Raw genomic sequence first — 24,659 nt, 5'->3', positions numbered from 1 at the left:
ATGGTGAAGTGCTTCGTGCCATTTTGTAGCAGCGGCTACAAATCGTGTAAGGAAAAGTACTCGCTTTTCAAGCCGCCCCAGGATGATGCAAGGCTCGAAGCGTGGCGGCGAGCAATACTTCGCAAGGACCGTGTACTACAAATAACGGATCGTGTTTGCGAGAGGCATTTTGCTCCCCACTTCATCCTGAAGACGTGGTCAGCTGAAATTGATGGCCACGTGATAATGTCCGGCAAGAGAAGAGCGGGCCTTACAAAAGACGCCATCCCATCTATCTTCGAAGGGGCGCCGAGCTACCTTTCAAAACGGATCAAGAGCCCTCGCAAGACAGCGAAGCGACTGTCTGGTCGCGCAGCTTCGTCTTCAGCCTCTCAAAAGAGCACCAGCGCAGTCGGATCAAGATTGCTCGCCGACACAACTCAACCTGTCTCTTCTTCCGATGAAAGCGACAACATTGCGAAGTCCTGCGAGGCCTCGCCGTTTGAAACACTTTTCAATGAAGTGGGCAGCATTTGCTTACCTCAGCATTCATGGGCAGCTCATCGCACCGACGTCGAAGGGGTGAGAGACATTGTGTATATTGACGCACAGGTAATACACAGGCAAAGGGACGGTTCTTCTGTAATTTTCAATAGGAAGACTCTGCATGTGAAGAGTGACCTCGTAGTTGAGGTGCATGTCTTTGGCAGGCTAATTGATTGTGCTGTTGTTTGTGTAAGTTCGTTTGCCACGTCGCCATCTGAGATCGAAGCCATGCTCAAAACTATTGATAGCCTTAACGTGTGCCGGGGAGGGCCGAGCTTGAAGGACTTCCCGAGTGTGCATCCGGAGTGTGCTTCGGTAGACTCCCAGCAGAGCTGGAGGCACAACAAGTGCCTACTACTATTACCTCGAGGAGCCATATGTCATCACTGCAGCGGTCTCGCCGACACCTTGAGGTGGCACGCTGACCGGCAAGTTGCGAGAACGAAAGAGGAGCGACCATGGAAACGCATCAGGCTTTCTGTGCAGCCTTCCCAGCAAGAAAAGCTCAATGCTTTGCGCCGGGGAAAGTCACTGCTCCAGCAGTCACGAGCGCGGCTTATCAAACGCAACAAACTGTTGATCAAGCAGGTACAGGACGCCCGGAAAGAGCTAATAAAATTGCAGGAGGAAGAGGTCAAAGATAAACTCCAGGCACTGTATATGCCACCAGCGCAGCTGCTTTTGTTAGAGGAATGCATTTCAGCTGCCAAGAGCACGACAAAAAGAAACCGGCGATACACAGATGATTGGATTCTCTTGTGTCTCCTTCTACACATACGCAGCCCTGCTACGTACTCTTTTTTGAGGAGCAACGACATTTTGCCTTTGCCATGCGTTAGTACTGCAAGGAAGTACATAAGCTTGGTGGGCTTGAAATGTGGTTTCGACGAAAACTTCTTCCAAGCCTTGAAGCTGAAGGTCTCCAAGAAAACTCCTTTTCATCGCCGAGGAATATTGATAATGGACGAAATTCAAGTCAGGAAAGAGTTGGCTGTAAACTCAAAAACGATGACATACGCTGGTCTCGTCGATCATGGGGGAAGAGAAAATCAAAGCAGTGAGCTGGCGGATCATGGTCTCGTTTTTGCCTTTTCTCCTTTCGGAGAAAATTATTTACAGCCGGTGGCTGTGTTTGCATCCAAAGGGTCAACAAAGGGAACGCTCCTTGCTCAGCTCTTGATTCAGTGTATTGTACATCTAGAGAACGCCGGCTTGTTTGTCGACGGAGTTGTGTGCGACGGTGCTTCCACGAACCGCGCGATGTGGAAACAGCTCGGCATCAGTGGCATACTGGGAGAAGTGGTTAACTCCTTTGAGCACCCAACGGACACTTCAAGAAAGGTATACGTTTTTTCCGACGCACCCCATCTCTTTAAGTGCATTAGGAACCGTCTGCACGACAAGAAAGTTCTTAAAAAAGATGGCCACTTTATTAGATGGTCGTGCTACGATGCTGTCTTTGTTGCCGGCAGCAAGAACACTGGTGCGCTTCGAGTCTGCCCCAAGCTTACTTACAATCATGTAAACCCATCGAACATGCTCAAGATGAGGGTGAAGCTGGCGACACAGCTTTTCAGCAATTCCGTTGCCAAAGGAATCATGTTTTATGCACGCAGAGGTGCGCCAAGGTTGGCTGATGCTGAACCGACAGCTAAATTTACACTTTTTTTGAACGACCTGTTCGATGCTCTGAACCGCCGGTACCCTGCCGAGGGCATTCGACTAGGAAGCAGAGATTTCACTACTCTCCAAACTGCATCTGAATGGCTCGACTCATGGGAACAACAGGTTGTAAACGGAGACATTCCAAAAGACCTCTTTTTGACCCAGTCGACTGCCGAAGGTTTGCGCGTTACTCTGAAATCTGTCCAACAACTTTCTACCTACCTTCTGAAAGACTGCGGTTTCAAGTACGTGTTGTCGGCCAAAATGAACCAGGACCCCTTGGAATACTTTTTCGGAATTATCAGACAGGCGGGAGGTCAAAATGAACATCCGACCTTTCCCACATTCTTGCAGTTATATCGCATGCTAAGCATGTATTCTTTGTTAAAACCTCCGCAGTTTGGAAACTGTGCAGCGCCTGATACCAGTCAGGCTGCCGTTGCTACACTGCAAAAAAATTCCGTGAATGTTACGTACAAACTCTCCATAACAGAACAAACGCTTGCTCTGTTGCATCTGAAATGGAGGGTCCATCCGTAACCCATTCGTGAAGGTGGCTGGCCGTATTATGCATTTTCTGAAACGTATTACTCGCCGTAACTGTTGGCCCCCGGACTAGGCACCACATGACGTCCCATTTCCGATCTGTGTGGTTTACTCTTGTTCAACAATGTCCACAAACTAGCATGGCGAAAATGAGATTAACCCCATGTGCAAAGGTGAAGATCCGAGGGGGGGTGATAATCAAATTAGACCCAAGTGACGCATAATGTTGCTTCAACGTTGAGGGATTGCTACAAATTGTGAGCAACATTAAATAGCAAAGGACTTACTTTGCTATAACTTTAAAAGCAGAACGTTGACTTCATAAAAAAATATTTTCACGATGTTGCTAACCACATGACAGGGTAACAATTAATAAATGCATTTAATAAATAATTTAGAAATGCAGCTTAATGAGGTCAAGAGATAAAAAAAATTTAGACACAGACAATGGTTAGACAACTTCTCTAAATTGAAACTGAACACCAGCTGAAAATACATTACAAACATTACATACAAACATTACAAACAAGGTGAAAGCCGAATTTCCGTCTGCCATTTGACAAGGAAACGAACCACTGAGAAAGCCAAAAGCATGGGCAAACAAATTTGTGAATGAAGTGCAATGTAGCAGTCACATCTTTGCTACACAACCATCAATCAAAAACGCTAACTCCTTCACGGATAACAAAAGCACAGGCACAAGAAAATATTGCTAATTGCAATGTTCAACTTATTAGGTACCTATAGCCGACCATTCATGCCTGGTCTTCCTGCGGATAAATGAAACGCTGCAAAAAAGCAGTGAGCAGCCATAATTGCTGTAGTGACAAGGAGGATGTGCACCGTCGGTGCTGCTCCCTCATCCTGACTAGGAAATAATAGCTGTTGTTTCTGGAATGTACTCTGGAAGCATGAATTTCCTATCCACCTTTATTTAGCTTGCACTGACATGACCCATCATAAACTCTGCAGCTTTGACAAACATGCGGGCCAGTCGACAGCCACAGAAGACTGTAGAACCCTGCTAACTTGCAAAAAACCAGTGCTCAGAAAGAAAAATTATAAAAAAATGAGGAGTTCCTTATACGCACTATGTTTTATATGGTACTAAGAATGCTGCTAAGACATGGCATGAATATTGTTTTTTTCTGCTCAGTTACAAACTTTCTCGCCTGTGCTAACATATTACTGCAATGTAAATAATGAAACATGCCAGCATTGCACAACATGCTGTAAGACTTACAAAACACACCCCCTGCAAGGCTACCACATGCCTCTTAGATGTGGTAATGTTTATATCTACCAAACTATCTAGACTAAAATGAGACACCAAGCCTGTGACATCTGGAGATGCGTACCTCCCATGCAATTAGAGTGATTGGAGATGCTCCTCATTGATGGCATTTCAGTTGCTAGGTGTGGAAGGACCGGATATGAAGGTGAACAACTAGACACCCACTTTTTAAGCAACGTCACAATGAGCAATGTGCCTTGGCTTTTCTTCCATCCAAAAAGTTTTATGTTCCATGTTTACGTAACTGCTTGCATGTGCTCATTTTGGCTTGCTGAGAGGTTCTTTTCTTTGTTAAACTAGCTTTAACTCTGACCTCAGTCTTCTGCACCTTCTTAATTTTTTGCTAGTGTTCACCTTAAGTCATGTGTAAGCTCACGCAGATCTCTACTTTTCTACGTTTCCAACTGTCACATCTTCTCTGCCTTCGTCATGTCCATCACTGCATCCGACGCCTTCAAGTATAGTATGCTGTGTATAATCACCTTAACTAATCTGCCTATTACACATGTATTTTTGTTAGCCACCCACTCCTCTATCTGGCGCTGATAGGCCCTGAGAGTAAATAAATGAATTGTAGTCTAAGCTAAGTCTCAGCAAGCATGCATTATGTTCAGTTTATTTTACCATGTTGACCAGTAAAGAGTGGACAGAAAAAAGCTGCAAAGTAGAGCTTGACATGCCTCTCGCCCCTACACTGGAAAGCAGCAGGCAAGGCATTTGCAACCACTAACGACAACGGAACATGCCAAGTGTGAAGTAAATCAGTAATGTTCCTCGCATTTATCACAAGGTATACTCTCTGCTCAGTAATTTATTACCCCCTTAGACATTCTGCAAGGAGTGCATACAATGATGTGTCACCACAATACAATGAGAATCATTAACCCTGTGCCAATACAACAGCAAAGAAATTTATGCCCAATAAATGCACTGCTTACATGCAACCAAGAGGCAAGAATGGGCCAACCTGGCACATATATGGAAAATAAGCTCAAAATTATAAAGAATGACATTTGAGCAGCCGCTCATTCCCCCACCCCCTCCCATCAAAAAAAAATATGAAAAAGGGTCCTCTTCACACGGCACGTTTGAAAGATGCGGCTGTAATATTTGCGAAAGTTCAACTACGTGTGAAATTCAGATATAAATAACGCCAACGCATGCGGTTGGAAGCGAGGCGCCAAGGCGCGGGCAAACAGTAATCGTCTTCAGGTATCGACTGGTTCCACCTCCTGAGGGCCGCTGCTCGACGAATACCACTCAAGGCCACGTTCACATCCAACAAGCTTGTAATAAACTTTAGACAGGTGTTTATCATGATGCAGCAGCAGCTCATCAGTGCTATTGGCCAGTGCTGAATTTTTTAGCTTGATAAACGCAATCATCCACCGAAACGTGTGTCGACTGTTCCTCACCAGATTCTTGCAGTCCCACGAGGGTGAGCAGCTTTTCCGCCGGCTTCAAGTCTCCTCTTTCGTTCAGGGCCACTGGCATTGTAACGCACATTCTGCACGGTCGTTTTAATATGCATCGATGCCGCATGGGACAGCAAGCGGTTGTACACTCCAATGCGGCGTACGGGCCGCACACATACACACACCGTAACGACAATACAGCGCGCAGGACGCACGCAGCGAACACGGAAGAACAAAAACCGTTCTAAAGCACCTGTTCACTCAACACCACACACAATCCGCACATGGTTCCGACTGCGGGCTTGGCTAGCGCTTCGACTCGTCACGGCCAAGCTGCATGCACTGCGCTCTTGTGGTAACAACGCTCATGAAACGAAAAGAAAATTTTAATATGTAAAACCATTAAAATTGTCAGCTAAAAAAGCTACGGTAAAATTAAATACATCTGATATGTTTTCAAGGTGGTGCGCTTTTGCGGCGTCAGCGATGTAAGCATGGATGCGAATACGCGAATGACGCTATGAATTTCCCGTGCAACTCTGCTAGCCACCATAGCCTATGCCATAGCTCTGCAAATGGCATCGTGCTCGGCGTTTTGCGCGGCTGACTTGCCCGCGTAAATTTTGCTTCCTCCGTGCACACATGCTTGGTGAGGTGAACGGTGGTCAGTACGAACAGTTTGAAGTTTAATCGACTGAAAATTGCTCAAGGAAAGTCAGCGGAATTGCATTTTTATTGTTTCTGTGCATCGCGAGTGACTGGCGGCAGCCACACGGCATCGTCTCCGGTTTTGTGAACTTGTGAGAAGGTGAGCAATTTGTTATCAGATTTTGAAAGCGGTTTTTTGTTTCTATAGTAATCCTGTGTCTCGTCGCATGTTATGTTCACGGTAACATCAGCACAACGTGCATGCGCTTTCTGTCTCTATTTGAAGTAACATTGGTCGATCAGCGTAAACTTTTGGATTCAATTAAGCACAGGCTGTCCATGTTGGTAGTGCGTGTCGAATGTGCTTTGAGATCATTCTGCGCTCGAGATGGTCTTCTGATAATTTATTTATTACCAGGTATAGTCGAGACTTGGAACCGTTCATCCCACTGCAACAGTGCTGAAAAGCTGTTTTGTGTTCATGCATCTGCTGTCCTTAAACTTTTCGGTAATCATTCGCGTGGTTCCTTTGGATCTGGACAACCGGCTACTGTTGCTAGGGACGCCTCGCAGCAGAGCCCTTGGGGACGCCCAGTGGGTCAGCTGTTTGTCCAGGTGCAAAGTTACCTAAGGTACCATTCCAGACTTTTTTTTCCTGTCCATCAATCTCAAATTCCTTGCAAAAATTACAGTATGTAATTAGGCACTAAAAAAATGGTAACTTATACACATTTCAGGACAGTTGAGAGAAATGAAATTAAAATTGGTTTTTGAGGAAAGGAAATGGGGCAGTAACTGTGTCTCGGTGGGCTCCTGAACCTAAGGGAAGGAATAAACGAGGGAGTCTAGAGAAAAATGCACATGCAGCATCAGTATTCTCTCTGTAGACTTTTCGAGACCTGGATTCATTCCTTCCAGGACAGTGCCAAGCAGTAGGTGAACTGCACACAAATTTATTTTCCTCTGGTGCAAAGTAAAGAGTGAAAATGTTCTAAGACAAGTCTCTAGTCTGTTTCATTCTCACTGCATTTGCTCAAAGCATAATATGAAATGCTGTATTTCTTATACCCTGGTTTCCTTTACTTTGAGCAGTAGGTATTGACAATGAACATCAAGGCAACTCCACTCTCATTGCTTATTGCTGCTTTTAGGTTCCCTCCATGATTTTCTGTTTGCTCAGTCCTGGCCTTAACATATTTTCTTCTGCTGCTTAGCTTCGAACTATTGGCTAGGTTACATGGTTCTACTACTTCTATGTTCACTGTGAGGTTTGAGAGCTTGTTGCTTTGTTCTTTTTTTATAAGCATTCTTGTCTTCTCGAGGCTGATTGGCAGTCCGGAACAGAGACCACATGCATTGTTTATGTTAAGATGATGACATGATAGCCTAACACATCGTATCGTTGCCATTCGAGCCCCCTGTGTATTTGCTTTGTTGCACTGGGAGCAAAAAAGTTTAGTGGAAGTCGCAATGAGGCGCACTTTTGTTTAGACTAGTGCAAAGGTTTACTGTTGCTTCGCAGTATAGTGCTCCCACCTGTTGCGCACGAGCATTTAGATGGCTGTTAAATACTACTATCAAGGATTTAGCTATTGTAATGTCGCAGGTCTGTTGTGTAGGATTTCAGATCATTGTCTTGCACTGTCCCCGAAGCCTGTTGTGTGTCAGTTACGCCACTATGCTGTTGTATTTCTGTCCAGTGTAAAAAATATTTTCTGTGATTATGCTACACGCACAGGTTCATGGGGAAGTAAATATTTTGTGTCGCTTCAACCGGGTAATGCTTCAGAATGAACACATGCAAAAACCCATGCTGTTAAAAGCCTTGGCTTGTGTAACCCAAGTGTGAGGAGAATACTATTATGGCAGGGATTCTTGCATTGCAACCTTTTAAATTCCTTTTTTGTAACAAGAATGACGTGAGGTTTCATGAGTTACAGCTCTCTTTCATTGCTTGCTCAGAGAAAGCGTTTATTGTAAGTAAGCAGTAGTGGCTTTTTTCTATTGTTCAAGCAGCAGCATCAGCATGCCTCATCATTTTTGTCTTGAATGACTGAAGGTGCTTCCAGAGCATTGGCTTCTTTTTTTATTGTTGTTTATTCAGCATGCAATATTGTGTCTATAGATTGCTCTTTAGCATTATTTTGCGTTCTCCCAAGCAAACTTTAGGCCACCAATTTAGAAGCACCTTGTATTGGCCTTACATGCTCGCTATTAATGCAGAAGTAATTATATGCCACACTAAACACCAAATCTACATCCTTCAGAGTGGGTCTAGAAGCTTGTCTCCAGACTCTTGCCTTCAAGGAGTTCTTACAGGTTTCACATATCTGCTTGGTGTTGGAAGTGACAGCCTTTTCTACTTTGCAGCGAGGTATACATTTAGAAAGGGTTCATATATGTGTATTAGGTAGATCTCTTAACCTGAAACAGGAATCAGGCTAGCTGCATACTCAAGCTGAAATCACACAGGTGAAATATTTTGTCTTGTTCATAGGCGCTGTTTGCATTTCATTCCAGCATGATTGCGCACTACTGCCATAGCAGGTACCCTATCTAAACGAGACACTATCTTGTGGCAAATCATGCGCATATGTTTTAGACACGTGTATGAAGAAATTTGCAGCTACAAACATTGCATACTTGGTTATTCATAATGCTTTTTTTTCTCATGTGCATAGAACAATGTTCAGCTACATTGCTTGCTTTGTTGTTACTACTTCTATTTTTCCGCTAATATTAAACTACATATTAATCTCAGAGACCTGATGTTCGACTGAATGATCCTTCTGTGTCCCACTAGGAAGGCAAAAGCATCACGCCTAGGGCTCATTCACCGCCCTTCATCCCTGTTTTGGTTTCAGTCGGTCAGTTATGCTATTAATGAATGTAATCACTTTATAGCACAAGTATATATGAAAATATATTTTGGGCTAAATGAGGTTAACAAGTTATCCACTGTGGACAAGGGTCTGGTTGGTCTTGTACATCTTTACTTGGGTGTTAATGTTTCTTTTGTGGTTGCTGTCTAAATAACTTTGCCTGCCTATTGTATCCTATGTCCTTTTTATGTTTTTTTTATGCCTGTCTTCCTTCCTACTGGCTCTCTCCCTTTTCAGTCATTCCTTTTTCCTTTAAACTGGCGATTGGTCACAAGCCTGCTGTGGGAATGGCAGCTAACACTAGGCCCCTTTTTTTTCATTGAACCTGCACTGCTAATATTAACACTAATAGTACTGTATCAGTATTTATGTGATACTGCATTTTTTGTTATGCATAAATAGTTGGCTAAGCCAATGGTAGCAGTGTTGAATATCACAATATATCATGCATATATCTTGCATGCAATATCAGTATCAGTTTATTCACTTTGGATGAAGGTTATTCAAACAGGGTGATAAAAGCATCTGGGCCCTTAGCAAGCTGCTAGTTCGGGCCCGTGCGATAAGTGCACAAAATAGTGTGCCCAGGCGTCAGCATAAGAAAAAAAAAGTGTACATTTTATATTGTCACGACCAGAGGAGCCGTGAAGGTCGACGTCGAGAATAACCCAAGACCGGGAGCCTTCTTTTAATTATGGAGCCAGCTTCCACGACACAGAACAGAACAGCGCGCCACGAGAGCCCACTGCCGCTTCGTCGTCATCTTCGACTCAGCGCGGAGGCCACGCGGCGCGTTAGGCGCGTGGCATTATTCCCCCCCGCGAGAGCAAACATCGTCTCGATGTGGAATGGGGTATGTACAGTGAGGGGAGGAGGAACAAAAAAAAAAGACTGGGGGTGAGGTGAATTATACAGTGCGCTCTAGATGACATGCAGGGAGAGTCAAGTTCACACGTGGGGTAAGGGGAAAAGGTACGAAACAGCGTGAACACAGCGCTCAGTCACGCGAAAAGTACGGCTTCAAGCGCACTACATGCACGATTTCAGGCCGTTGACGCTGAGGGCCGGCGACCACAGTTCCATGGGGGACAACTTCGTAATTGACGCTGTTCAGGCGGCGCAGGACTCTGTACGGGCCAAAATACCTATTTAAAAGCTTTTCGCACAATCCCTTGCGGCGCACTGGTGTCCACACCCACACGTGGTCGCCCGGCTCGTAGTGCACGTCCCTGTGCCGAAGGTTATAGAGTCGGGCATCGGCGGATTGCTGGTCCTTGATGTGCAAGCGGGCCAGCTGACGGGCCTGCTCTGCTTGCTCCACGAAGTGGCCAGCTTCAGGGGGAAGCTCTGCGTCGCCGTACGGCAGCATGGCGTCTAGCATCATGCGGACCTCCCTGCCATACACGAGACGGAACGGGGTGAACTGGGTGGTTTCCTGCGTCGCGGTATTATATGCGAAGGTGATGTACGGCAAGACCTCATCCCAGGCTTTGTGTTCAACGTCGACGTACATCGAGATCATGTCCGCCAATGTTTTGTTGAGCCGTTCCGTTAGACCATTGGTTTGGGGATGATACGCTGTTGTTGGTCGATGAGCAGTATGGCTAAGCGCTAAGATGTCACGTAGGAGTCGGGCTGTAAGCGCCTTGCCTCGGTCAGTAATGATGGCCGATGGGGCGCCGTGTCTAAGCACGATGTCGTGCATAAAGAAGTGGGCAACTTCGGCGGCAGTACCTCGCGCCAGGGCCTTCGTTTCAGCGTAGCGGGTCAAGTAGTCTGTGGCGACTACGATCCACTTGTGGCCGGAATACGAGAGAGGAAATGGCCCCAGAAGGTCCATGCCGACTCTGTCGAATGGTATTTGTGGCGGCTCGATGCACTGAAGCAGTCCAGGAGGCTTGAGCGCGGGTTTTTTTCGCCGCTGGCATTGCCGGCATGTCCGGACATAATGCTTGACACTTGAAGTTAGGTTGGGCCAGTAATAGTTCTGCCGGATTCGGGATAAGGTGCGGGTAACTCCAAGGTGGCCGGAAGTCGGTTCATCATGGCAGGCAAGGAGGACTTCATCCCGCAGATCAGACGGTATGACGAGCAGGTAAGTTGTCGGACTTGAAGTAGAGTTCTTTTTATAAAGCACCCCTCTCCGCAGGCAGAACGACGATAGTCCACGAGCTAGGTTTCGTGGTATCTCAGGGCACCCACCTTCGAGATGTTCGATGAGCAGACGGAGCTCGGCGTCGGCACGCTGTCTGGAAACGAGCTCAGACGTGCTGACCGCTCCAAGGAAGCTATCATCGTCGGTGGTGTCTTGCGGAGGAGGTTCGACGGGAGCGCGTGACAAGGTATCAGCGTCGGTGTGTTTCCGGCCTGACTTGTAGGTGACGGTGAAATCGAATTCCTGCAGGCGTAATGCCCAACGTGCTAGGCGGCCGCAAGGGTCCTTTAAATTTTTCAGCCAGCACAGCGAGTGGTGGTCGGTGACGATACGAAACGGTCTGCCATAGAGGTATGGGCGGAACTTGGCGGCGGCCCAGACTACCGCTAAACATTCTTTTTCCGTGGTAGAGTAGTTCAACTCAGCACGCGACAGCGCGCGGCCGGCGTAGGCAATTACTTTGTCGACACCGTTTTGCCGCTGAACTAGAACGGCGCCAAGACCGACGTTGCTCGCATCCGTGTGCACCTCCGTATCGGCATCTTCGTCGAAATGTGCCAGAATGGGCGGTGATTGGAGTAGGCGTCGTAACTCGTCGAAGGCAGTCTGTTGTTCGTTGCCCCAGGAAAATGACGTGTCATCACGGGTTAAGAGAGTCAGAGGGCTGGCGAGCTGGGCGAAGTTTCTAATGAAGCGGCGATAATAGGAGCACAGGCCCAGAAAACGTTGGACTGCTTTTTTGTGGGAGGGGACCGGAAAGGCAGCAACGGCAGCAAGCTTCTCTGGGTCAGCGCGGATTCCGTCAGCACTAATGACGTGCCCGAGGAACTTCAGTTCGGTGAACCCAAAGTGGCATTTTTCTGGTTTGAGGGAGAGGTTGGCGGATCGAACGGCTTTGAGGACAGTCCTGAGGCGGTGCAGATGTTCCGTGAACGTTGCGGAAAAAATGATGACATCGTCAAGATAAACAAGACAGGTCTGCCACTTCAAACCGGTGAGAACGGTGTCCATCATTCTTTGGAACGTGGCAGGAGCACAGCAGAGCCCGAATGGGAGGACGCGAAATTCATACAGCCCGTCCGGTGTAATGAATGCGGTTTTCTCACGGTCCCTCTCATCAACTTCTATCTGCCAATAACCACTTCTGAGGTCGACCGAAGAGAAGTACTTGGCTTGACGAAGTCGGTCGAGGGAGTCGTCGATACGTGGGAGCGGGTACACGTCTTTCTTGGTCACACTGTTCAGCTTCTTGTAGTCGACGCAGAACCGTAGTGTCCCGTCTTTCTTTTTCGCGAGGACGACAGGAGACGACCACGGACTGCTTGACGGTTGGATGACGCCGTCTGTGAGCATCTCTTCGACCTGTGTTTGAATAGCATCTCGCTCACGAGGGGACACACGATAGGGCTGCTGATGGATGGGTCGGGCTCCTTCATGCGTGATAATGCGGTGTTTAACGATCGACGTTTGGCGCACTTTGGACGACGACGTGAAACACGCACCAAACTCCCGCAAGAGGTCCTGGAGTTGCCTCTTTTCAGTGGGTGGAAGGCTAGGATTTATGTCTACGCTGGTGACCGCTTCGGCGTCAGCTCCAGGTGTGTCCTCCGCACAAACAAAGCATTCGGCCACTTCCTGAACATGGTCGACGTAAGCGATGGCTGTGCCACGGAACAGATGTCGATGTTCATTGCAGAAGTTGGTGACAAGGACCTCTGTACAACCTTCATGAAAGGATCCAAGGCCCCGTGCCACCGCAACCCCCTTAGTGAGTACGAGGGAGACATTAGGCTCGACAACCCGGAGTCCCATTTGTGGCTCGTCGCAGGTAACTCTCGTGAGAATGCTGGCACGTGGTGGCACCGTAACGTTATCGTCGGCGACTCGCAGGGCGGACCGAGAACCCTGGTGCGCTGGTTCTTCTGTGGCCATTGCGGTAGAAAACGTCACCAAGCAGTTCGGGAGGTCTATGATCGCACCGTGCTCGCGAAGAAAGTCGATGCCAAGGATGACATCGCGAGAACATTCGCGGAGAACGAGGAACGTGGCAACGAATGTGCAGCCTCGAACCGTAACCCGGCCCGCACACATGCCGAGTGGTGCGACAAGATGTCCGCCTGCCGTGCGTATGTCGGGACCGTCCCAGGGTGTCGTCACTTTTTTCAGGGCCGTCGCAAGCCGTCCGCTAAGGATAGAGTAATCTGCGCCCGTATCGACCAACGCGCTAACCTCCTTTGTGTCGACGAGAACAGGGATATCCAAAGAGACCCTTCTTTGAGCGCGGCCCGTCGATGGCTGTTGTGGATGACTCAGTCGGTGCGGCGGCGGAATCTGGTCGGCGACTGGGGTTGCGTCGTCGGTTCGATTCAAGCGGCGGGTTGAGGGAAACTCTTCGGCGATGCGGCGTTCGGCGTCGGGGCGACTGGGTACGTGCGGCGGCGGAAGCGGGTCGGCGATTGGGGTTAGGGCATCGCGGCGAGTCGATAGGCGCGTCGGGGAAAACTGCGCAGCGTTGCGGCATCCGACGTCGGGGCGATTAAGTTGCTGCGGCGGTGGAAGCTTTGCGTCGGAACGGCGTTCGGCGGCCTCGCCTCCAAAGGCCGCCGGAGCTAGTTTTCCCGACGAGGGCTCGAGGAACCACGTTGTCCTGAGGCGAAACGGGACCCAGAGGGCGAAGACCGGCGTGGAGAGGGCGATCGCGACTCGCGGCGCGGAGGAGATGGTGAACTACGCTGGCGGGTGACATACTCGGCGATGTCTTGAGGGCGCTCTCCAGGGCGTGGACGGGGGCTGTCGACAGGAAAACCGCGTAGTCCCATTTCGCGATAGGGGCACCGCCGGTAGAGATGGCCGGCCTCACCACAGTGGTAGCAGAGCGGGCGTTGATCCGGAGTGCGCCAGAGGTCAGTCTTCCGCGGTGCCTGGCGCCGATCCGCCCAGTAAGGAGTAGGCTGAGCAGAGTGCACCGCGACCAATGGTGCGGTGTAAGGCAAAGGCCCAGGAGATGGGGCCGCGCGGCGCACGACGTCCGCGTACGTGACTGGCTGGACCGGAGTCGGGTACGGCGCGGGATCGTATGGAGTCGGTTGCGGCGCCGGCACAACTGCAGCGTCTGGTGCTCTGAGGGCCTGCCGGACTTCCTCGCGGATGACGCTGGTGACGGAATCGACGCGAGGGGCAAAGGTTCCTTGAAGGTGCTGCAGCTCCTCGCGGACCACTGAACGGATGAGTTCGCGAAGGGAGTCCGGATTCGTCCTGGGATCATGGTCGAATCGGTCCAACGTTGACAGTGTCGACGACGGACGCAGTTGCCGGGCGTACTGTTGCGATCTCTGCTGCAGCAATTTCTCCATGTGGACGGCCTCGGCCAGAAACTCCGCGACGGTGTTGGGCGGGTTCCGCACGAGTCCGGAAAAGAGCTGGTCTTTCACGCCGCGCATGAGGTGCCGCAGCTTTTTTTCTTCAGGCATGGCCGGATCGGCGCGATGGCAAAGACGCGTCACATCCTCGACGTACATGGCAACACCCTCATTGGGGAGCTGAATTCTAGAGGACAGGGTACGCTCCGCGCTCTCCCGGCGGTCGCTGTTGGCGTACGTACTCAGGAGCTGACGTCGAAAGTCCTGCCACGTCGAGAAAGTAGCCTCACGGTTTTCGAACCAGGTACGTGCAGAGTCCTCAAGGCTAAAGTACACGTTACGCAGCTTTGTAGCGGCGTCCCAGCAGTTGAAGGTCGCAACCCGTTCGTAGTGCGCCAACCAATCTTCTGCATCTTCAAACAGGTCACCGTGAAAGGGCTTAGGCGTTCGTGGGGTCTGAAGAGTGAGATAGGTAGGGCTGGCTGCAGGAACAGTCGGAGGCAGGGCGGGTATTGGCGTCGCCATGAGTGTAGGGGTAGTCGAGGGCTCACCGACAAAAGGGAGGGCCTCGGGGGACAAGCCTCGGATCCTCCGGCTGGCACGATGGACAGGGGTGGTCACAAGAGGCGGGCGTGTCGAGTCGTCCTCAGGAGTAGGGAGCATCGGCCGCACCTCCACCAGTGTCACGACCAGAGGAGCCGTGAAGGTAGACGTCGAGAATAACCCAAGACCGGGAGCCTTCTTTTAATTATGGAGCCAGCTTCCACGACACAGAACAGAACAGCGTGCCACGAGAGCCCACTGCCGCTTCGTCGTCGTCTTCGACTCAGCGCGGAGGCCACGCGGCGCGTTAGGCGCGTGGCAATATGAATAGAAGATGTTACACAAAACTATATCAGTATATTCACTATTATGCTACCCTCTATTTCTTTCAGCTCGGCCGTTTGGCTGTAGATATTTTGTGCTGCTTTCCTAGTCTAGTCCACTCAAACTAAAACTTTGCTTTCTGTGTTGCAATTAGAATCTACAATGAATGCCGCACTGTGTCTTGTAAGCAGGAGGCGGTGTTAATGGAGCCATGAACTTTTCTTGCGGATGACTGGTGTTGGCTTTATTATGCACTGAACCTCAAATGTGAAGAGGAAAATGTCGTGTTGGATTTCTGCAGAGGTGAGACATCATGGTGAATCTACCAGTGCGAAAGACGAGACAAGAGACAAGACAGTCGCTGAGTCGCGGCCATAGTTTATTGAAGTGAATAGGGAATACATGAAGAAGCCAAGCAACACCACAAACCACACAATTACAGATAAGCATACATGACAACATGAGTAAATGGCCCTGAACATTCCCCTGATCGAGATAGTCCAGCTCATTGCGTGTTAGTGCGATAGACAACACACTTGCACATTAGTCACCGAGTCGTAAGGTGTGTCTAGCCTCAATAATCTACCATTTAATCTTCTCTGAATTTACTGCCAAAATGTGTGCTGCCAAAAGGAAAGGGTAGCAGCCTTCAAATCCCTTGCAATATACAGAAAAGTTAGAACCCCTACCCTCTTGTGCTCCTGTAATCTTACATTGATACACCTTCCAGTTTGACCTATATAGACCCGACCACAAGATAGTGTCTGATACCATGTTCATTTTACAAGGTACATATACATTTCACACCACATGTGTACTTTTCTCTAGCCACATTCACAGAATTATTCTTAACAATTTTACATATTTTAAACAACTTATTAGGGGCCAAGAAAATCGCTTTTCCATCATACCTTCTGGCCGCATTTTTCAATTTGTACAACAATCTATGTGCGTACGGTAACACAACCGGTCTTTTGGCATCTCGCTGGCTGGCCCCGGCCTGATTGCGCCGGTCGCCGTGAAAAGCTTTCGGCTTCTTTAACAATTAATTGTATGCTCTTGCAATAACATGGTTAGGAAATCCTGCGTTCATTAACCTAAAATGTGCTTTTGGAAACTAGTCGTCATGCTAAGAAAGCATGACTTCATCAATTCTGAGCCTAGGCTTGACAGTCCAATGCTATCTTTCACTAGCTTGTAATAGCCAACCTGTGTCCAAGTAGCAGCTTAACACTCCTAGGTAAATATCACCAGCACACATGGTGTGTGCAGATCAAGGTAAGGTCCAGAAACCGCAGCTCTTTTTGTGGCGACATTTGCTCCAAGGTAAACCTAAGAATATGTTCACATCCCAAATTATCAGAACCTTTGTAAAAGACCAGAAAATCATCAACATAGCAAAAGATTTTTTCCCCCAGTCCATGCAAGTCCTTGACAATCATTCTATACACCCTACTTAAAATATCTCTTAGCACAAGGCCCATCTTCGAACCACTACATATACCAGATTTTTGAACACATACCACACTGCAGTACTCTACAGCCATGCTCTTAAAATAAATGCTATTCACTAGCATGCTCTTAGATAAATTTCAGAAAAGGGTTCTTGCAAAATTTTGTGTGGTTATTTGCAAAAGCATTTGTCTACTTCGCATCTTGAAGATCCGTTTCTTGTACTCCATTCGCAGCGTGGTTGAGTATCTGAAGAATGGCAATCCAGCAGATTGTCTGGTGGTTAGTGTCGATGTAGAACTATTTTATTCCATCCCGTATGAGGACCTTATGAAAAGCTTGTGAATGTGTATATCGGAGCACAATGATGAGCTTGTGTTTAGGAACAGGTGCGTAATAGTCTTTTTTTTGGACTTACCTCCTTTTATTTGAAGAGCATGTTTCTGGAGTATGGCTGTGCGGCATATGTTCAAAAGTCTAGTATATGTATCGATTGAATGCCTCTGTGCTAAGTAATATTCTCTTAAGCAGGGTGGATGGAGTGATTGCCAAGAACTTGCATGGGCTGGGGGAAAATCTTTCTCTGCGTCTGATTTTCTGGTCTTTTACAAAAGGTTGCGATAGTGTGGGACCTGTGCATATTGCCAAGTTGTTTAAGGAGCAAGGCCTTTCTTTAACTTAGCATTTCCTTAGAGGAAATGTCCCATCAAAAAGAGCTGCGGTTTCTGGGCTTCACCTTGATGTTCTGCACATGCCATGTATGCTGCCGATATTCACCCAGGAGGGTCAAGCAGCTACTTGACTATTGGCCGAATCATTCTAAGCTAGTGAAAGATAGCATTGCGTCATGTAGGCTAGGCTCGGTATTGATGAAGTGATGCTTTCACAGCATGACAAGTGGTCTCCATGAGCAGATTTTAAGGCTTATGAAAGCATTATTCCCCAACCATGCAGGAGTGTGTGATAAATTGTTAAAGCTGAGCATATAAGATTGATCAAGTTGGTCAGACATGCTAAAGGTAAGAATGGCATAGCATCATGTAACGAGGACAGCAGGAGAGCACACACGCATTAGTGCCAACCTTGGAGCAGATACAGAATCCAAGAGCGTGTGCTTGACATTCAGCGTTGGCAGTCAAGGGTCGGGCTCATTCAATCTTGAATGTTCAAATCAGTGTTTTCTCATTTCCTTGATTGTCAGTGCTGATTGCCAAGCTCATGCTCTTGGATTCTGTACACACTCCAAGGTTGGCACTTGTGCGTGTGCTTGTTGTCCTGCTGTCCTTATTACTTGATGCTGCGCCATTCTTCCCTTTAGCATGTTAAAGCTAAAACCCCTTCACAGGGATTGGCAGGATACGGCCGGGGCCAGCCATCGAGATACCAAAAGATCGACTGTGTTACTGTACATACGTAGATTGTCGCACAATTTGAAAAATGTGGTCAGAAGGTATGACGCAGAAATGGTGCTCTTGGCCCCTAATAAGTTCTCTACAAACTGTAAAATTGTTAAGAATAATTTTGTGAATTTGGTCCTGGAAAAGCATATGTGCCTTGTAAAATGTTTGTGGTGCATCGGATACTGTTATCTTGGGGTTGGGTTTATGTTGGTCAAACTCGAAAGTGTGTGACTGTAAGACTACGGGAGCACAAGAGATATTTGGATATTGGTAGGGGTTCTAACTTATCTGTACATCGCAAGGAATGTGAAGGCTGCTAGCCATTCCTTTTGGCAACACTCATTTTGGCGATACATTCGGAGCAGATTAACCGGAAAATTATCGAGGCTAGACACATCTTATGACTCGGTGACAAATCTGTGAGTGTGCTGTCCATCGTGTTAATATGCAACGAGTTGGACTATCTACATGAGAGGAAAGTTAAGAGCGATCTTTTACTCATGTTGTGGTATAGCATATCTGTAACTGTGTGGTTTGTGGTGTTATTTGGCTTTTCTGTGTACTCCCTGTTTACTTCAATAAACTTCAGTTGCGAGTCAGCGCCTGCTTTGTCTCCTTTCTTGTCATTGTCTCGTGCTGGTATGTTCACGTACTTGCAGAGTAGATTCACTGAATTGTATACTTGCAGAGGCTTGTGAAGAAAAACCAGAGGAATTTTCTTTCCTTTGTCTGGAATGGAAGTTAATTTTTTTTTTTGCGTAGCTAGATGGTTGCAGCATGAAATTCCATTTTTGAAGGGTAAACCCACTAAATTGTACATTTTGTGTGCAAGGGTACTGATGCTTGCATGAAACTGAAAACATTCGCCCAGGCTATCTGGCTAGCTTCCTTCTTCCTTGTGCCCAGATTTTTTTAAACAATACTTTGTCAGATTTATTTTGACCGGAATTTCTAACATGTTAATTACACCACATTTTGTGATCATATACAACAAAATTAAAACATGATGATCACTGGTGTATGGTTTAGTCTGGGGTAGAATGATGAGAAGTACCTAGTATATAGTAAAATTTAATATTACTAGTTTAACATAAACAAAATTGCTCTTTTTTTTAGTGGAAAATTTTGCTACCAGGGAGTCTGAGCGGCATGGCATGATGAAGACTTGGACAGTGTGCATTCCAAAGTACCTGCATTCATGTCGGCACGAGAACTTGCGCACAGTGCTTCAAACAGTTGGTGAGTACCTTGGTGCTTTGCTTCTGCTTAGATAGGTAAATATTTGATTTTAAATGTGCCTGAACAGCCAATTGGCCTAAACGAGTGCACACTAAGTCAATACAAACACCATGACGTGACCAGACATAATACAGAAAAATGGTCACAAATACGATGATAATAATAGTAAAGAAAAACAAGCATAATGAGTAAACAATGAAAACAGCAAATTAGGCAAATATTTCTGTGTCATAAAAAGTTGAATTGTGTTATTTGCAAATGAGTCATTGGTGAAATGGCATGCATGTCAGGATAAAATCTATCATAGCATTTGGTGGTTTTTCCCTAAGGCACACGAAATCGCAGTGACATCAATAACGGCTCACAGTCAGTAGAGCCGAGCACAACTTTATGTAGAAAATCCATGTCATAAAGGGTAGACATAGCAAGGTCTGCTGCGGGTTCGATCCCGGCCCCGGCGGCTGGAATTTCTTTGGAGGAGAAATTTTTGAGGCCCGTGTACAGTGCGATGTCAGTGCACGTTAAAGAACCCCAGGTGGTCGAAATTTCCGGAGCCCTTCACTACGGCGTCTCTCATAGCCTCAGTCGCTTTGGGACGTTAAACCCCATAAACAAAACAAAACAAAAACAAACCAAGGTCTGCTAGAAGAAAGTCGTAGTCTTAGAAACGACAGCGCTCAATATATCTATCACAAAAGATGCATACAATCTTCTGCTAAACATTTTCGATTTCATCGCCAGAGGTAACAGAGGCACTATTCTAAGCTACTGATGCAAACTCAAGACGTGGCATCACGAGAGCACAGTAGCCAAATTATGTTTTTAATCTGAATAAGAGTGTGTATTTGAAAATTTGAGCAAAAATTGAGTAGCATTTAGATATTCTTGCACGAAATACCACTGTTAAAATTGGTTATAAATGATATGTCTCACATGTACGCTTGTCTGCTGAATATAGTAAGCATGGCTTGCGACCTGAGTGCCTCCGATGTATGAAAAAAATGGCCAGGTTACTGCATGACGCGTGGAGCAACCCAGTGTAGCACATTCAGGCTTCATGGAGTGGAGAATGAAGGCAGTAATAACTTTAAGAATAGAAAACACAGGACCAGGAAGCTGACAGAACACACTGACACTCGGTGCATGAAGGGCATTATGGAGTTGCCTGTCGTGTTGTGCAAGATGGAGGTCGCACAGACAGATGTTAAACATGAGTCGATGCAGATACCTTCTGTCATTACGTAGTACTCACTGCAGAACTCAACAAAAAAGAAGCAAAGGTAACAGCTGAGCATGGCCAGACTCTTGTGCTTTCCTCCGCAAGCAATCTGGAAGCGCAACTCTTCAAAGTCATTTATGCTTTCGCTCGACATATACATCATCACTGCATGTGTCGAGGAAAAGTACATACCCTTAATGTCAAATGACATAGCACTTACAGGACTCAGTAACAGCTTAGGTGTTCTGATGCATCTACAGGGCACCTTATGAGAGATTCTTAGGCTTCAGAGCACTCAATCTACAGGGCGCTTCATGAGAAATTCTTAGGCTTCAGAACACTCAGCCCTTGCAGAAATTGTTTCAAAGTTTGTTGCCACATGGACCTCTTCGTAATAATGACCCTAAAAGTGAGCCTTCCTTTAGTGTCACAAAAAAAAAGGCCTAGGACATGGGTCTTTTTTGCTCCTTCATTAGAACCAAAATGTTTGCGAGCGAGATCTTTCACAGATATGGAATGATTTCACGAAATGTCAAAGAGAAGCCTGAAGCTGTGCGAAGCAATACCAGCAACAGCCCTGCCGTGGTGGCTCAGTGGTTATGGCGCTCGGCTGCTGACCCGAAAGGCGCGGGTTCGATCCCAGCCGCGGCGGCCAAGTTTCGATGGAGGTGAATTTCTAGGGGCCCGTGTGCTGTGCGATGTCAGTGCACGTTAAAAAACCCCAGGTGGTCGAAATTTCCGGAGCCCTTCAACACGGCGTCCCTCATAGGCTGAGTTGCTTTGGGACGTTAAACCCTAATAACCAAACCAAGCGATACCAGTTACAAACACATCAGAGCTGTTGAAGAAGCTGAAAAATTCATGCCTTCATCCTTTTTCTACATCAGACACATGACTACACTTTGTCTTTCTGGGCCATCATTTTGAAAAGGTTAACATGGCAGCGGCCTTCGGTTAAATTTCTGCAAGCAGCCCTTTGTGGAAACTTAAGCATCTGTTCCTCGTGAGGCGCACTGCAGAGATATTTGAATACCTTAGTGAGCTGCAACCAGCACCTGTGGCTGCATTTTCACTGACATCATAGATTAGTACATTTTCGTGCAGATGCTGAGATAATGGAAACTATGACTGAAAGCATAACGTTTCGGGGAAGTATGCTTCCTGATTGCTTGTGGGCAAGTGCTGTGTAACCACCAATCCAATGGGTACAAGCTTCCTCCTCACCTGGTGCTCGTCTTCTTTAGGGTGAAATGCCTGCCAAATGGTTCATTGCCCCACCTTGAGATGAAGAAAATACCTTGTGCCATGGTGCTCTTTGCCCTCAGATTCCCTCGCACCATCAAAAATCACAATCATCATCATGCTTGTGGACAAGTGTCTGGCCTTTTTCAGATGTTACCAATGTTCCTTGCTCACTAAGTTGTGCATTGAGTACTATGTAATGAAAGGCGTCTGCATTGAATTGTATTTGGCACCCATCCTTAGCTACTTTCTATTTGCACAAAATTGTAGACAACCGTAAAGACTTTCATGCACACAGTGGTGTCCGAGTAAGCACATTTTGTCTGCTTCTTCCTGGCCCTGTGGTTTTTGCTGTTTACTGTTATGAGAAATGAATTTTAGGCAATGAATCATATTGGTTTGGTTCTCAGTAAATGGCTTTTACAAGCTTCTACGAAAGCCGATTGTTCAATAGCAGATGGTTCAAATGTATTTGTGAAATTTATAATAGGTGTTGTGTGGCTACTAAATGAGGATTTTTTTATCTTTTCAGATGGATCCGACAGCAATGTTTAGAGGTACAATGTGTGCAATTTGTCATGAAAATAAAACGTATGTACTTGTACTCAACCAAACACTTGCCACTCTTTCATTCTAAGTTGCATTCTTTGTACGTGTGCAATACATAAAATGCATGAAAGTCTTGTACATAATACTTATTTCCTCGGCCTCTGGACTGCTATATCTGCAGTGAACGTTCTGGGCAGAAGCTATACACAGATGCATGTGCATGTACTACTGAATGTATTATCGAGAGCAAAAATAACAGACCCCTGCCAGCGCGTGCCGATCTGTGCCAGACTGCATGCAAGCGCCGCTTGACGAAGCACTCCAGATGCTGAGACGAGCACAGTGGCACGCAATGCGTAGCGCCCCTCGAGATGGGCGCATGCCACTGCGCTGGTCTCGGCACTAGGAGCGCTTCGTCAGGCGGTGCTCACATGCAGTTTGGCGCGGATCGGCACGCGCTGGCAGGGGTCTATTATTTTTGCTCTCGATAGTACATAATTACAATGCAGATTATTTCCGTTCTCGATCAGATGACTTCCAAGTGAACGGAGGAAGTATGCATACACATTACGGGACCTTTAATAAGAACACAACATAAGCATTCGTTGCAAAGAAACGATTTCATTCTCGTTCATAGCATAGCGTAACTTTCCGTTACCAAGAATGTGACAACCGTCGGACGGAGTCGCTGTATTCATGTTGCGGAAAACCCTCCGGCAACGCATTACCAGCGGGTTTCTCTGTACTGAGGAGCATTTTTTTTTACAGTGTACTCTGGCGGATTTAAGGGAGATATATCAGAGTTCTGATATGCAGCGCCCAAATAAACTTCAAGAATTGAAGCAGAAGCTTGATGGGCTGATCGAAGAAGGCAGCTGGGAATGTGATGACATATTTGAGCTAAATGACTGCGACGCAGACGTTGTAGACTGCATTGTATACTACGTCACTGGCTTTGTCTCAAGAAAACTTGCAAATGAGGCCTCCTGTACGATTTGCAAGGAGGCGCTTGAGGGAACAAAAGGGATCGCAAACGTGCCTGAAGCCGACCTGGTGAATTTAAAAACGAGAGGCAGGCTGACGCACCCGAATATGCATCTTTTTGATCTTTTCAAATACTGCGAGGAAAAGTTTCAAAAATATGCATGTGACAGGCATGCGTTCGATAGGACAATTGATGCTGTTCTGGAAAAGTTCCAGTTTACATTTCCATGCAGTCTTCACAAAGAAGACATGCTTGCGAAACTGATCCACTACTACGTGTGCTTGCGTATGCGCCAATATTGTAGGCAGTTGAAAAGTCAGAAAGACAAAAAGAGCCAGGACTTGCGAAAGTTGTAAAAAGTTGTGTGAGCCCATGGGTCGAAGCGACTGCACGAGAGCTGAAATTTACTTTGCAGCGCATATTTTCCTCACTTCATTCTATCACATTAACCTGTTGTTTCCGCGCTTTGTGCTTTTGTCAAAATTGTTCAATAAATTTTTAAGAGCTTTGACTTTTGTGCAGTGAAGCGTCTTCATGATCTTTGCGGGGCGAGTATTGATATAGTTCATTTTATCGTAATATCGCGCTAACATCCGAGGTGATGCGCCCGTGTATATTTTCGGCATTGGTATGGGTCCTTTCCTTGCATAGGGTAATATTTGGCAATATCTAATAACTGGTGGAGTTAGTAAGAAGCCTGCAGTGCGAAATAAACGGCAGTGTTTTATTAAACGCATATGCATGCCACCAACGCCACGTCGCCTAGGCCCTCCTAAGCGGCTGCTTATACTGATTTCGACGCTTTGTTTAAAAGAGGTGAAATGTTTTTGTGTAAATAAAGATAACTTATATCCCCAAAGTAAATTACCAGAAGAGGAAATCTTAAGGCCAGTTAACCACGCAGTTCAAGAAAATACAGGCCCAAAGCAACGTATAGCGCTCGCGCCGATGGGGCCCGGCCGCTCGCGGAGCGGGGAATAGTTGGTCGCGCCATCTGTCGGCTGCCTTGAAAAGTAGAATGTTATGACAGGGCGCTGGGCGCGGGCGTTCTCTCACCTAACCTACTCTTACACCGTGGTTCGAACCAATGAAAATCCGGACTGAAAGCACTTTGGATGGGGAATCCATATTGGCTACATAAATAGTGTAAATAGTGTTAAAAATGGCCGAATGATTATTGTGAGGGCTATCCCTTCATTTTAAAAAGAAACGTAAGT

General features: G+C 46.9%; 1 pseudogene; it reads left to right on the top strand.

Moving 5' to 3' along the window:
- On the top strand, window positions 1-23,810 carry LOC149347159 (uncharacterized; annotated as a pseudogene).
- The last annotated feature ends 849 nt before the right edge of the window (window positions 23,811-24,659 follow it).

Source organism: Amblyomma mixtum, chromosome 4, assembly GCF_055824585.1.
Source record: "Amblyomma mixtum isolate Tamu chromosome 4, ASM5582458v1, whole genome shotgun sequence".
Taxonomy (NCBI): Eukaryota; Metazoa; Arthropoda; class Arachnida; order Ixodida; family Ixodidae; genus Amblyomma; species Amblyomma mixtum.
Note: the sequence above shows the minus strand (reverse complement) of the source record. Positions and strands in the feature narration are given on the sequence as shown.